The following is a 15753-nucleotide window of genomic DNA, read 5'->3' as shown; positions in this document are numbered from 1 at the left end:
ACTTATTAATAAAAAAAGAAAGAAAAAAAAAGGAATGCGATCAGTCCCAAACCTGAGTAAATTCTATCATACACCAGAAAGAATATTTGACCAAGATCGCTGATGCATACTGACAGAGACATGAAACTCATGGACTGCCAAATTGGAGGAATCCATATCTTGCAAGATCTTCCTCAATGAATTCCATGGGAGTACTCACAAAATTAATTGGAAAAGATCCCTAAAAAATTTGTCTCCTGTGATTCAGACACGGTAGAGAGGAACAGCAATGATGCTAAAGGGGAAATTCCAGACTCCTCTTCCCTGTATCCCTTATGGAACAAAGCCTGTAGTCTGTGAACTGTAGTGTAGCAGCCATTGTTACCCTTAGAAGAATGGTGATGCCAATTGCAGCTGGAATGTCTACTTGGAAAGAATGGTCAGTAGGCTGAGCCTAGTAGCTTGTTGCAAGTGGGTATAATCCAAGCTACTTGTGAGATGGAGATAAAAGAAGCATGATTTGAGGCCAGACTATGTAAATTTAGGAAGGCACTAAGCACAAAACTGCTATGATGAGAAGCACTTGTAATTCCAGTTCTGAGATATAGGTTGAACTATGCCCTTTGGCTTATCTAGGTAAAAAAGCACAAAAACCTCTTTGAAAAACTAAAACACAAAGGCAGGATATGAATGTCAAATGGTAAGAGTACTTGCCTAGCAAACACAAGACTAAAGTCATGCCCTACAGTAGGGAAAAGAAAAACCTAGTAAATCTAAGAAGTTCATCATTCCAAGAACCATGGAAAGAGCTCCTGATTAAGAATGAAACTTATTAGCCTTTCACCTGTGGCTCATGCCTGTAATCCTAGCTATGCAGGAATCTGAGACCTGAGGATCACAGTTCAAAGCCAGTAGGCAGAGAAGTCTATGAGACTTATCTCCAATAAACTACTCAGAAAAAAAAAAAAAAAAAACAGAAGTAGTGCTGTGGCCAAGTGGTAGAGCGCTGGCCTTGAGTACAAAGAGGCTCAGGGACAGTGCCCAGGCCCTGAGTTCCAGCTCCAAAATCAAAAAGAAAAAGAATGAAACCTATTGAAAATGAACTATACAACTTGTCAGTAGGGAACGGGGGCAAAACTGGAGCTAGCAAGAGAAGGGGTAAAATAGCCCAGAAAAGAAATGCTCTGAGTGCCAAGACTTCATGGGAGAGGGTAGAAGCCAGACGGCCGACTGGCCGGCCGGTGGAGTCCAGTTGGGTTGTGTGTTCAGGCTTTCTTTACCAACCTGGAGCTGAGCTGGTGGTTCCAGAACTAAGATGGTTGTCTTGGAACCCAGCTGGCTGCTTGGGACCTTGCACGGGCGGGAGAGCCAGTGTGGTGTACAGCTCGGGACACTGGTTGCCTTTCTGGGCCACAGGCAGGACACTGGAAGGAGTTACTGAGCCCATGACCCTGCAGCGGAAGTGCAGGCTGAAGGTCTATGAGGGAGACCTGGGCCTCCTTAACAAATCTATAATCAGACATGCGGCTCCTCCTCAAGGGTCTGGACCCAGGGAAAGAAACTCTCTAGCTAAAGAGCCATGCTTGATGGTGTTTCCACACACCATGTCACCACTGAGCCCTCTGCTCAGCAGACCTTGGGCATGGGAAAGAGAAAGGGTCTACCTCCAGCCACCTGCCTCCACCTAGCTGGAGAGGTACTCGCTGTGGTCCAGGGGTTGAAGCCAGCGGTACTGTATGATTGCAACTCAGCAGGAGTAATGGTGCTTCAGAGCTATGTGGACAAGCTGCAAGAACTGGGCTTCCTGGCCTCAGGACTTCACATTCTTGACATTGGAGAGAACAGCCTAATTGTCGATCCTAACTAAGCAAGCATGTCAGCATTTGGAACAGGTGCTCCTTGGGACCATAGCCTTTGTGGATGTTTCCAGTTCCCAACCTCACCCTTCTATCTGTTCCTTAGGCCAGCTTCAGAATGTGAAGGCTCTTGTGACTGAAATCATCACACATCTGCAGAGGCTGCAGAGAACCTCATCCTTAGGAGCCTCCCACAGCAGGCTTCATTCCTCACAGTGGAATCTCTGTACTGTATTTGGCATCCTCTTGGGCTACCCTGTCTCTTATACTTTTCATGTGAACCATGTTGATGACAACTGTTTAGCCCTGACCCCATTTCATGTAGTCACTGCCCGGATGTCTGCTCTATTCCTTTAGTGTCCCGGAGAGCTTGTCCCCAGCCTTGAGGGATATTCTAAATGCTTGGGAGAAGGATCTCAGAACCCGATTTAGGACTCAGAGGGACTTTGCTGATCTTAGAATCTCTTCTGAGATAATCATACTGCCAGCTGTGGCCCTGTGACTTTAATTCTCCTCCTATGTAGAAGGTATCTTGTAAACAATCACCTCTGGCTTGTCAGTGTCAAACAGGAATCCTAAAAAGTGCTAGTTTTAACTGTTTTGAGAACACAAGAGGAGAATGCTGTGATGAATTGGTCACATACAGGAATAGGTGGTGTGGTGATGGTAGTATTGGCAGCACAAGCTTGTGTCTTAGCAGTATCTCTTCACTTTTCATTGGATAAGAGGTAGAAGGAAAGAAATCAAGGGGAAGGAAGGGTTGTGGATGACATAGTCTTCTTGTATAGTAGCCTGTCATATGTGGATAGTGTCTTTGAATAGAGAAGGATTATGGGTGTTTCTGCCTGTTTTTGTATTTCCAACTGAATCGGATTAGGGAGAGTAGACTGGGATACTTGTCATATTTGTAATGCATTGTTCAGGAATAAACCAAAAGTTCCAAGACAAAAAAAAGAAATGTACTCTTTACCAGACTGATGTAACTGTAACACTTCTGTACATCACTTTTATACCAACATTTTTTAATTTTTTGAAAAGAATGAAACTTAATAAGAATAGAGACTGTTCCTTTGCAATAACCCTATCCCCACAACCTAGCTAGTGAGTTGTAACAACCAACAGCAAGATACTTCTGGGGAAAAGATAGGCATGAAACAAGAACAAACAAAAAGAAATTCTTTGTGACCCAATTTTGTTTTAATCACATAAAGATTTAGCAGACAATGCATTGGCAAAGCAGCCTGACTCTAAGCACAAAGCTTTGCATAGAGAGATTTAAAAATTGTGGTACCCTACAAGTAACCATAGAAACAGCAAATATCAGACACAGCCCACTCTGATTTCTCAGTAAAGCTAGGCTCAATGGCTCAGACCTGTAATCCCAGATATTCAGATGACAGAGAGTGAGAGGATCACAATTTGAGTCTAATCTGTGCAAAAAAGTTAGCAGACACTATGTCAATGCATAAACCTGGCATGTGATGCACATTTATGTTCCTGGACATGTTGGAAGTATAGTAGGAGAATCATAGCCCTGGCTGACCCTGGCAAAAAGCCCATGGTTCTATCCGAAGAATAACTAAAGCAAAATGAATAAAAGAGGGGCTGAAGAATGTCTCAAATGGTAGAAAGAACACATCTATTTCCAGATTAAAAAAAAAAACAGAGTATTCACCTCATTATGAGATTCTTGACTTTTAATTGAGAAACTAGAAAACATTATAAAAAGGCAAGAAAGGGGCTGGGAAGGTGGCTCAGTGGTAGAGTGCTTGCCTTGCATGCCTGAGGCCCTGGGTTCAATTCCTCAGCACCACATAAACAAAAAGAAAAAAGCTGGAAATGGCTCTGTGGCTCAAGTGGTAGAGCGCTAGCCTTGAGTTGAAGAGCTGAGGGACAGTGCCCAGGCCCAGAGTTCAGGCCCCACGACCGGACCCCCCCAAAAAAAGCAAGAAAAATACCCCCCAAGAGATGAGGCAATTACATTTATATTTGAGATGGACACCAACACCAAATCACAGATTCAAGAAGTGGCTCACGCCTGTAATCTTAGGTACTCAGGAGGCTAAGATCTGACGACCATGGTTCAACGCCAGCCTAGGAAGTAAAGTCCATGAGACTTCTATCTCCAATTAAACACCAGAAAACCAGAAGTGACAGTACAGCTCAAAGTGGTAGAGCAATCGTCTTGAGCAGAAGAGCTCAGGGCAGAGCCCAGGCCCAGAGTTCAAGCCCTACAACTAACCCACCAAAAAAAAAAAGAAAGAAAGAAAGAAAGAAAAAACAAGAAGGAAAGAAGGAGGAGGAGGAAGAAGGCGAGGAGGAGGAGGAGGAAGAGCAGCAGCAGCAGCAGTAGCTTGGAAACTACCAAGAAATATTAAAACAAAGCAAATTTTAAAAACAAATATATCATATTCCAACTGAAAAGTGAAGATGGAATAGTCTTTCTCTGCTAGAGAAGAACTTTTGCACACAGAGGAATAAGATACATGATATGGAAAGCGTCTCACCAAAAAGCAAGCAAAACAGAGCACAAGAAGTGACATTTTTCAAATTCCAAAGGGACAAAACATACAAATGAAAATATCTTTAAAAATATAAAAGAGAAATAAAGAAAAAACTTTTATCAAACCAAAGCGGAGGGAGGGAATTTATGCTCAGAAAAGTAATTCATAAGAGATGTTAAGGGAAATTCTCCAGACAGAATGATTATGATAACAAACTGAAAATTAGCTCTGTACAAAGAAGTTAAGAAGAGAATGCTGGAAATAAAATGAAAGTAAAATATGCTGCTTACTTTTAATTGCTCTTAAGAAAAACAAAAATAATTTCAAGATAAAAATAATTTCAAAGTACATGTAAGTATATGTAAAAGTAAAGGATATGTCAACCAAGCATGAAGAATGGAAAGAGAAAGTGGTAAATATATATATATATATATATACATATATATATATATATATGATCATTTAAACTAGAATGCCAAAGAAACAATTGACCACAGAGGTACTCAAGTGATTCTGAAAAACAACTCTTTGAAACTATTCAACAAATAACAGAAAGCTTCCCCAACCTCACCCATCTGACAGAGGTATGCAGAACTCCTAGCAGACAGTATCAGAGAAGAAATGTTTCTAGACAGATTGATAGGAATGACAACTTTGGCAAATACTCAAGTTAAAGACAGAAGATAACTGCATTCCAAAACTATCCTAATGTGATTGCCAACTATCAAACTATGCATTAGTTTGAATCAATAAATTAAAATATTATATATAGTGACAGATATTTTAATTGAGTGACATTAAAATACAGAAATCTAGAAGGTTAAAATGAACTCTATGGGGCAGGATTTAAGTCAGAAATATGAATCATTTGGGAGCACAGAGAAATGATGAGACCATTGGGAAGGATGACATTGTGAACAAGATGCATTGTGCATTGTACTTATAAACTGACATGTTGAGTTGAAAGCCCTTTGTACAACTACTTAAAGATTTTTAATAAAATTAAAAATTCAGAAAGAGATACAGAAGTCAGTATAGCTATGCATCATGTATTAGGTAGTACATTGGTGAAAATTTTTAAAAATTTTAAAATTTAATTTAAAATTAAATTTTAAAATGGCCAGATAAATAGTAAGATTACAATTAGGTTATTTTATCCTAATTCAAGTAATTAAAAAAATGTAAGTCCGTACTGATATACACAAATGACTGAATAAAAATACATGGTACTGGTGGATCACTCCTGTAATCCTACTACAAATATAGAAAATATACTCAGTAAAATGAAAATGTAGCAAAATATCTAGCTTTTTTGGTACAGGAGCCATGCCTCACTGGCAAAGACACACACAGACTCTAGGTAAAAGATGAAAAATGATATAACAAGCATATGGAAAGCAAAAACAAGTGGAAATACTTATAGTTAATGAAATAAACTTCAGTCCAAAATACATCAGAAGATGTAAAGAAGGTTATTATATATTAACAGGAAAAATTGCTCAAAGAGATACAACAATTATAAATTCATATGCATCAAATATTGGTGACCAATTTTATAAAATAAGCACTACTGGTAATAAATGGCAGATAGCTCCTGCTATAATAGTGAGTTTCTGTCATTCAGAAAAAATATCAACAAAGAGTTAAACTGCATGGCAGACCAAAGGGACCTATATAAGATCAAGAATTCCATCTAAGAGTAGCAGAACACTCTACTCAACAGAACAGGAAACATTAGTAGTAGAAGTGAAAATCTTTATAAATGCAAGAAAATATTTTTTGTATATCATAAGATCACAAAACAATGAAATTAGATGTTATAAAAAGAATAATTATAGATACCACATAAAAACATGGAGATTAAACGTGAGTCATTGAAGAAATCAGGGAGCAATGTTTTTAATTCCTAGAAAAAAAATGAGAATTCAATAAATTGGAACCTATGGATATATCAGAAGCAGTTTTAAGAAGGAAGTTTATGACTTCTTAAATTTAATAAGATCAGAGATACCTCAAATAAATAAGTTAATGATACATCTCAAGCTCTTAGAACAATAAGAACAAACTATTCAAAAAGTCACAGAGGGGGTTTGGAAGATGGCTCAGTGGTAGAGTGCTTGCCTTGCATGCATGAGGCCCTGGGTTTGATTCCTCAGCACCACATAAGCAGAAAAAGCCAGAAGTGGTCCTATGGCTCAAGTGGTAGAGCGCTAGCCTTAAGCTGAACAGCTGAGGGATAGCACCCAAGCCCAGAGTTTAGGCCCCACAACTGACAAAAAAAAAAAGTAGCAGGGAAGCAAAGCCTGTGTGTATATTCTTTTTCAATCTTAGAAACACCATTTTAATAATACTATAGAGAATAAACAAAATATCAAAGGGTGCCCACTACTAGTTCAATACTTGTTCTTCCAATTCTCCTTTTATCTATCTATCATCTATCTATCTGTCTATCTATCTCTCTCTCTCTCTCTCTCTCTATATATATATATAATGCAGAATATGATACTAATCATTAAATCCTAGCAATAGAACTGTTTGAATCCTTCAAATGTCAGTACATTCATTGTTGCTTTTCAAGTGACACAACCTGGATTGCTACACCCACTATAGAAAATGCATTCACATTTAAATATGGAACCTCAGTACCTCAGAACATACTCTTTCAGTTTTCCCTAGTATATATTTATTGCAAGAAGTAAGAAGCTTCATTTCCCCATTTCCATACATCATATTTATCACCGTACTTTTGCCCCCTCAGTCCCCCATCCAGTTTCCCTTTTCACATCCCTGGTAATCCCCTTTTCATTTGATTCCTTTTTCTCTGTAAGAAAGTATATATGGAACTGGTTTATTTCATATACTGAAATGACTGGCACACAATTTTTTTCCCTGCAAATGACAAGATTTTCCTAACATACATAAATAAAATTCCATTGTGTGCTTTTCTTTACTAATTATTTATCCATTTGTTTATTGATGGGCAGCAAGGATGACTGCACAATTTAGCTATTGTGAGTCATATGAAAGTGTGTGAAAACTAGGTGTGAAAGTGTCTCTGTGGTAAGCTGACTTTGATTCTTTCAGAAATGTGATCAGAAGTTATTGGATCAAATGGATGTTTTATTGTGAGGACTCTCCACACAGATTTCCATAATAGATGGAATAATTTCCATTCCCACCAGTTGTGAATAAAGAAGGGTTACTTTCCCTTGCATCCTTGCCAATATTTGCTGTTGTTTGTTTTCTCAATGAAAGCCCTTCTGACCAAGTTAAGAGGGAATCTCAGGGGAGGTTTTATTTCATTTAATTTTGATAACTAAATATGTTGAACTTTTGGGGAGTATTTATTGGCCAATTTTATTTCTCCCTTTGAAAAATGTATGTATAGCTCAATTGCCCATTGACTAATAGGAATATTTGTCTTTTGATGCTTAATATTTTGAAGTTTTTATATATTCTGGATATTGATTCTCTGTTGAAAAATAACTGGGAAAGATTTTTCTCCTGTTCTGTTATTGTCTTACTCTGTTGATGATTTCCTTTGCTGTGCAGAGCTTTATGACTTCATGTACTCCCATTTGTCAATTCTTACTTTTGAGCAATCGGAGTCCTATTCAGAAAGTTATTTCTTATGCCTTGTTCTTGAAATATTTTCTTCTGTGTTTTCTTCCAATAGTTTCAAAGTTTCATCAAGACCTGTTATCCATTGTAAGTTGATTTTTATACAAGGAATTTCTTAAAATCTATTTTTGTGCCAGTCCTGGGGCTTGAACTCAAGGCCTGGATACTATCACTGAGCTATTATGGTCAAAATTAGTGCTCTATCACTTGAGCCACAGCTCTACTGCTGGGTTTTTTTGTTGTCTGGCTTTGAACCATGATCCTCAGATCTGCCTCCTAGTAGCTAGGATAACAGATGTGAGCCACTGCTGCCCCATTTAATATCTTTTGGATGATAAAACTACAGTTATATCATTATTTGTGTAGAAAATGAATATATATTGAGTACCGATTGTGTGTCAAACACTGCTCTAGATGTACAAGATTAATATTTTAAAGACAAAAAATAGATTTGTTCTTCATGGAGTTCAAGTCTATAAATGAATGGTGACAATGAAAAATGACTAAATTACATATTCAAAGTGTAATACACAGTGATAATTCCTATGAAGAAAATAAGGAAAGAATGATGGGGACTGCTTAAAAAGAGTGTGACATGAGATTTTACATAGGGTGGTTTTTAGTACTTATTTTAAAAGTGGTATGTGATTAACAACCTATTCAAATGACTAAGGGAAACCCTTCCCTAGCACAAGAAAAAGCTAGGGCAAATTCCCTAACAAATTTATGTGTGAAATACTAAAGGAAGATGAAGTGTGTGACTAAAACAGAGTGAGCAAAACATAGGAATAAGACTTTGGCAAAGGGCTGGGAAGGTGGCTCAGTGGTAAAGCACTTGCCTTGCATGCATGAGGCTCTGAGTTCAATTCCTCAGCACCACATAAGCAAAAAGAAAAAAGCCGGAAGTGGCGCTGTGGCTCATGTGATAGAGTGCTAGCCTTGAGCTGAAGAGCTGAGGGACAGTGCCCAGGCCCAGAGTTCAGGTCCCCACGACCTAAAAAAACGTAATTAAAAAAAAAAGACTTTGGCAAAGTCACATAAGGACAAAGTCTTGTAGGCTTTAACTTGTACTATATGGAATTTGGCTTTTATTCAGAACTAAAAGAATGAGGTCATTGAAGGATTATGATGAGAGGAACTGAATTACTTGGTTTTTGTGTTAAAAGAATATCCTTGCTTTCCACATCACAAATATCATAAACAGGAGAAGGCAAAAAAGACTGAACCGTGAAAAACAATAGGAAACTATTGCCATAGTCCATGGAGGAGATGGTGATGTTTGTACCAATAAAAAAGAAGTGATCAAATTCTGGATGTATGTTTAAGATAAAGCAAAGATTTCAACCTGAACAACTGATGAAAGACATAATTGCTTTTAACTAAGTTGGAAACAACTGTGGATAAAAGATATTTGAAGAAAAAGATTATGTTGAACATGTTGATCTTTCACATGATTATTATATAACCAAGTTCATATGTTTCATTGTCATTTGTATTTTTAGGTCTGAAGGTCTGAGGTTTTGAGACAATGTCTGGTCTAGATATATATATGTGTGTGTGTGTGTGTATGTGTGTGTGTGTGTGTATTCTTTCATATATGCTTTATGTATTAAACATATACAACCCAATTTTATACACAACTAAATATGCATAGTTATGCATATTTTATACATATTTGTTATATATGTTATGCATACATATACATACTTTGTTGTATATATATATATTTGTTCTGTGTATATTTAATTTATATATAATTCAACTTTATTTTTATGAATAACTACATGTTTTACATAGTTATATGTATAGTTATGCACTTAATGTAATCTTACTTCACCTTCAGAAGGAATAAGTATAGATCACTTGTTGTCAAGTATATTCTGTAAAGGTCCAGATAGTAACTACTTTAGCTTTGAGGGTATCCCAGTAGTAAACTCTCAAATTCATTGAAATAGTTTAAAATTAGCAAGTGATATAGTAAACAAATGGGCATCACTGTTCCAATAAAACTTCATTTGCCAAAGCGTAGTGCTGTGAGTTGGAATTGGAACCATATACTTTTGGCTATCAATGGCTAATGTACATAAGCAAGAAAAGTTATAAGACAGGGCTGAGATAAAAAAATTTAAGAGGTCAGTGAAGAAGTAAATGAACTGGCATAAGAAACTGAAAAAAGCATCCAAGAAATAGTAGGAAACTCGAGGAAACAAACTCGGTGAACAAAATGTGAAGACAACACTTGAAGAAAGAAAAAAATAATTCAAATCTATAAAATGCAACTGATACTTCAAGTTTAATAGAGAATAAGAATAATTGGTAATAGAAGGGTCCTTGTGATATTCACAAGAATAGTTTTAGCAGATTTAATAAAAATCAATGGGTCCAAAAGCTTGACTTGCTGGGGGCTGGTGGTTCACACTACTCAGGAGGCTGAGATCTCAGAATCATGGTTCAAAGCCAGCCTGGGCAGGAAAGTCTGTGAGACTCTTATCTCCAATAAACAGCCAGAAAACCAGACATGGCACTTTGGCTCAAGTGATAGCCTTGAGCTAAAGAGCTGAGGGACAGCGCTCAGGCCCAGAGTTCAAGCCCCCCCCCAAAAAAAATGCCATTAAGCCAGCCCCTGGTGGCTCAGTCCTCTAATTCTAGCCATTCAGAAGGTTGAGAAGCTTGACTTAAGTTAGTTCACAAGACACTATGTTGGAAACGAACCTTATAACTTTGTGGAGGGGTGGGGAGGGAGGTAAGTGAGGGAAGGGATAATGGGAGAAAAAGCAAAGGAGGAGGCAACAATGCCCAACAAGAAATGTACTCATTACCTTACTCATGTAACTCTAACCCCTTTGTACAGCATCCTTACAATAAAATAATTTTTTAAATGTACTCATTACCCTACTGACATAACTGTAACTTCTCTGTACAACATCTTTACAAGAAAATTTTTAAAAAGAAGAATAAGGGGAAAATAAAAGGATTTAAAACTTATGCTGGAAGTTATTCTAGAAAAAAGAAAAGGGTGTAGTCCAAAGATCTTCTGTTATAAAAGGGGAGACAAGCAAGCTATTATATTTTGTGAAAATTACTAGTGAAGAGGGGGAGTGGCTAGTGTAGAAGAAAAAAACATCTGGCACTGTGTCCTTAAGAAAAAAACGTTATCAGTGCAGATACCATGCTTTGATATAAGTGGGACAGTTCTCCTGTAACATCAGGTGGCAAGCCTCATGCGTGAAAAGTTTATAATGATAGCAGGTTGTTAAATATGATCATGAGAGATAGTACAAGTTTCTTTTTGAGAACCAACAGCTGAGAATGAAGAATGAAGATAATTGAAGAAGAAGTGGACATTTGAGGAAAGCAAAGAAGATACAACTTAGTTTACTAAGAAAGTGAGAAAGTGATTGCTTAGATGGGAAGTACTATGGTCGACAGACTCCAATAGAAATCCACTTGAACTTCAAGTGACAGCAGTAAGCAATGTTCTTTGGATTTTTTTCCACCCTAATACTTTGTATAGGAGCAAAGCACTATGGGAGGTTTAACCAGTGTCAGAGTTACACAGAGTAATAATACTGTGAGAAAAATACTGACTGTGAGAGAAAGCAGAGGAATTAAATGACTACTTGAAAAGGAAAAAAAAAGGATAATGAATACTGATAGCAGCAATATGGGAGAAAAGGTCAGGGACAAAATAAAGGAGTGAATGACACTGAGGAAGGGATAAAATAAAATCAAAGATTTGGATCCCCCAAGGGGCATTGAAGGATAAATAAATTTGAAGAAATAAAGGGACTTGGAAAAAAGGAGGTGCTAAACAGATAGTGAAGACTACACTTATATAAGTTATTCTCCAACTCACACCAGGTAACAGTTTTTCATATATGCAATACTGACAGAATTGTTATTACTTATAGTCCCTTGGCTTCAAAAGACATTTCTCTCATCATTAATTCTTTTTTGTGTGTGGGGGGAGAATCCTAATCTTCATCCTCTATAAGATAATATGTAACAGGAAAAAACTCCTGATTTGCTAATGCTCATGAGGAGGCTAAAACTCTACTTCATATACCAAGATGATGCCAACCTCAGCCCTGGCAAGAGAATGATTGAACATTCTCAGATTAATTTCATGGCTATTTGTTCCATTCCAGAATCACATCAAGCTCGGGCCTCCAAGTTGAAATTGCATTGCTCTGTCCTTGCTGCCCAGGTAAGGGCAGTGAAAAATGAGCCTATCCCCAAGCCTGTAATGATAAATAATGACTTTTGCCTTCACAACTGATAAGTATTTTACAACATCATCAGAGAAGTCTAATTACCAAACAAAATGATAAGATATATCAAGACACTTGGAGTCTAGATTAAATTCACAAGAAATATGCATTCACATCTTTGCCATCCTTCAGTGTCACCGCGGTAATAGAAAAGTGGCAATGGGACGATGCATAATGAATATTCCATTAAATATTCATTCAGATTGTAAATAACTTAAAAGTTTAAACTACCCAGCCAAAGAATGGAAGAGAAGGATGCAAACATACTTGGCTGCTAAAGAAGAACTGACGAGTGGAGTTGGAAGGGAAAACAGAACAGGAAAGATTTAACATTAATTGAGTAAATAAGTCTTGTGAGTCCCACATGGACAGGAAGGGAGAGATTTGTTTTTTGGTATTAGATAAAGAAAATTTAACTTTTGTGGTTCATGCAAAGGGGGGTATTCTTGTAGCATCAGGTTGGTCTTTAACACCTGGAAGTTTTCCTAATACAAACTTCTTCCTTATTTTAGAATTGCATGGCTCATTGAACTGGGTATTGAGTAAGTAGTCTCTGAATAGATTCTTGTTCATTGATCCTGTCATTGTACCATCAATAAACAGGGACAGCAAAAATAACTTGTCATTCAGGAGACAGTTGCCAAAAACAAGATTTAAAAAAGGAAATGAAAAAGACCAAATAAGGAGAGTTCCGGGAAGATGGCAGAGGAGAAGCTGGAGTCTAAACAAGCTCTCGCATAGAAAGCAGTTTTAGAGTTCCAGTGAACAGTCCTAAGCCAGAGAACCACACCAAGTGTGCCTTCACAGGACAGCAGTGCTGGTGGCGGCGGCCGTACCCGCCATATCTGAATCACAGAGAGTCCGGGATGAAGGAGCCAGACACGTCGGGCAAGTGGATTCTACTCAACACCAGCAAGAACCGACAAGAAGCAGACATCTTCATCCTGCAGTTCTCAGACCAGAGAAGACCCAGGAACCAAGACTCGGCATGAATAGAAGCCTGATGTCCTCACTCCTTCTCAAGGAGCAGAGGAGGGAAGGCCACCCCTCCCACTCCCCAAGTACCAGAGATCTCCATCTTGGATACCGACAAAGCTCGGCAGAGCTGCTAGCTCCAACTCAGGCCTTGGAATAAAATGAGTCATTTAGCAGGTCACAGGAGCCTAACCTGACCTGCCAGACTTAGCTCTACCCAGGAAAAAGTCATCCAGCTCAGGCACCAGCCCTAGGAGTGGCTTTCTTCACGGGGGTAATCAGAGTCAGAGGATGCCCCTCCTTTTAGCAGCCTCAACAATCAATTGAAATTCAGTAAACACAAACCCTGAGAGTGGCTCCAGGCTGGGCTCTGTGAGTTTCTCACAAACCAGCCCCTGGGAAAAGTTACTGTTTGCTGAAAGGCCTCAAGTCTACCCAGAACCTAGCCTCATCACAGCATCTCCAAACTTAAGGAAAAAGCCATCTCCCTCTTTTGTGATACTCAAAGCAGATCTTCCTCCCATTGAACTAACCTGGGAGGAGGATGCAAAACATTGGGGAAAGCAGAGCATTTTTCTGCCTGTTCGAACAAACTGACTTAAGAAACCAACCAAGCCACAGGACCACAAGCAGACCAGAGACTCCAACAAGAGGCTGGTTAAGGACACAAGGGAGATACAAGATTTTTCCCACCCCTCCCAAAAAAATCAAAGAACTTTTTTTTGTACCTTTTATAAAAAAATTGTTTTTCTAAAAATTTTTTAATCATTAATTTTTACCTTTTTTGAAAAACAATTATTTTCTAGTAATTTTTTTCCTCTTAGAATTTTATTTTAGGTGTATAAGTGTGTGTGCGTTTTTCTTTCTTTTTTTGTTATTTTGTTTGTTTTTGTTTTTTGTTTAGCTCTACTGAACTTCTGACCTTTTTTTCTTTCTTTCTTATCCTTTTCACCTTTTCTTCTCTTTCATTCTTCTTTATGTGACTTAATTGTTGTTCTATACATCCTCAGATAAACCCATAGTCGATTATTAGACCTTATCCCCCATTGTGTACAGACTTAATCCACAAATTTATTACTCAACTCAAAACCTCTTAGACTTAAATTCCTTAATAGCAGTACTACCTCTTTATACCTATATAATATTTTAAGTATTTTTATTTTTAAGTTTTTCACATCTCCTTTATATCCCTCCCCTTCTCTCATTATATTCATGTTCTTCTCTGAATAGAGAAAACTGTATAATATTTTAAATTTTTACCTATCTATTTTTTCTGGTCCCTTTTTGTTCCCTTTCTCTTTCTTCTTTTTTTCCCTCTCTCTACTTTCATCCTATCCAACCTACTTCCTGCTTTGAGATTAGGACTTAGTTAAGTTACCACTCCCTGTGCCTTCCCACATCACTCTATTCCTATTTTTTTACCCACAACTCTTCCTAAACCTAATAATTTCTGGTTTACCAAATTCTTCTTTGCGGTTCATAGCCTATTAATATATAGTTGTTTCATGTTGAATAGATGTATCTGTTGAACTAGATTGTATCTGCAGACTACTGACTGTGCAAATACAGACTTTGGTTGATGCTTGCCTTAAGTTAGTGTTCTAGCACAAAACTGGTGCTATTTTCATCCCAAATGGGCAGAGTAAGCCGGAAAAACACAAGAAAAATGGCAAGTCCAGGTATCTGAACTCCCACTCATGATAATCAGGGGACAGAACAGATAATGAATAATCCAGAGGAGAGTTCCCAAATAGCTCTACAAACACTGGTGGCAACCATGATAAATGAAAAGCTTGAAAATATACAAAGGAACCTGTATGAGCATGATAGGGAGACAGAGGAGGCAATCCAAAGGTTTATATGGGAATATCATGAGCGTGAGGAAGCTACTCAAAAACTGATACAGGATTTGCATGAGCAGCTTGAGAATACTCAAAGAGAAAGGCAGGAATGGCATGAACAGACTGAGAACACTCAATGAAAACTAGAGGATTGGCATGAATGCAAGGAAGCTAAGCAAAGAGCAATACAGGAATTGAGAGAGCAGGATGGGAATACACAAAGATCACTAAAGGCATTCATGGAATCCATTAACAAAGAGCTGAAGAAAGTCAGGAAGACCACAAAGGGAATGCTGAATGGAACCCAACAGAAGGAATGGGAGTCCAAGGAAATCATAACCAATCAACTAAGTGATTTGAGAACAAACACTGAACACCAAATTAAGGAAGTAAAGAAGTTCATACAAGATCTAAAACAAAGCTCCAACAAAGAATTTGAAGCCATCAAAGCTGACCAACTAGAAGGAAAAGAAATAAAAAAAAAAGTAGAAAGTCTTGACAGCAGGTTAAACCAGGCAGAAAATCGAATCTCGGGGATTGAAGACAGCCTAGATACTATAGAGAAAGAACATACAACCATCCAAGACAAGTCCAAGAAATATGATAGATCTATTCAACACTTGGAAGACACCATCAGAAGGCCTAATCTAAGGATAATGGGTGTAGACCAGCACCTAGAAACAGAAGTTAATGGTCTAGGAAATTT

At 37.8% G+C, this 15753-nt stretch overlaps 2 pseudogenes; both read left to right on the top strand.

Moving 5' to 3' along the window:
• Positions 1–1558: 1558 nt before the first annotated feature.
• On the top strand, positions 1559–2337 carry LOC105988786 (annotated as a pseudogene).
• Positions 2338–2498: 161 nt separating this feature from the next.
• Positions 2499–15753, top strand: part of LOC105988784 — a 30026-nt pseudogene continuing 16771 nt past the window's right edge.

Source organism: Dipodomys ordii, unplaced genomic scaffold (assembly GCF_000151885.1).
Source record: "Dipodomys ordii isolate 6190 unplaced genomic scaffold, Dord_2.0 Scaffold51, whole genome shotgun sequence".
NCBI lineage: Eukaryota > Metazoa > Chordata > Mammalia > Rodentia > Heteromyidae > Dipodomys > Dipodomys ordii.
This window is presented reverse-complemented; position numbering and strand designations above follow the sequence as displayed.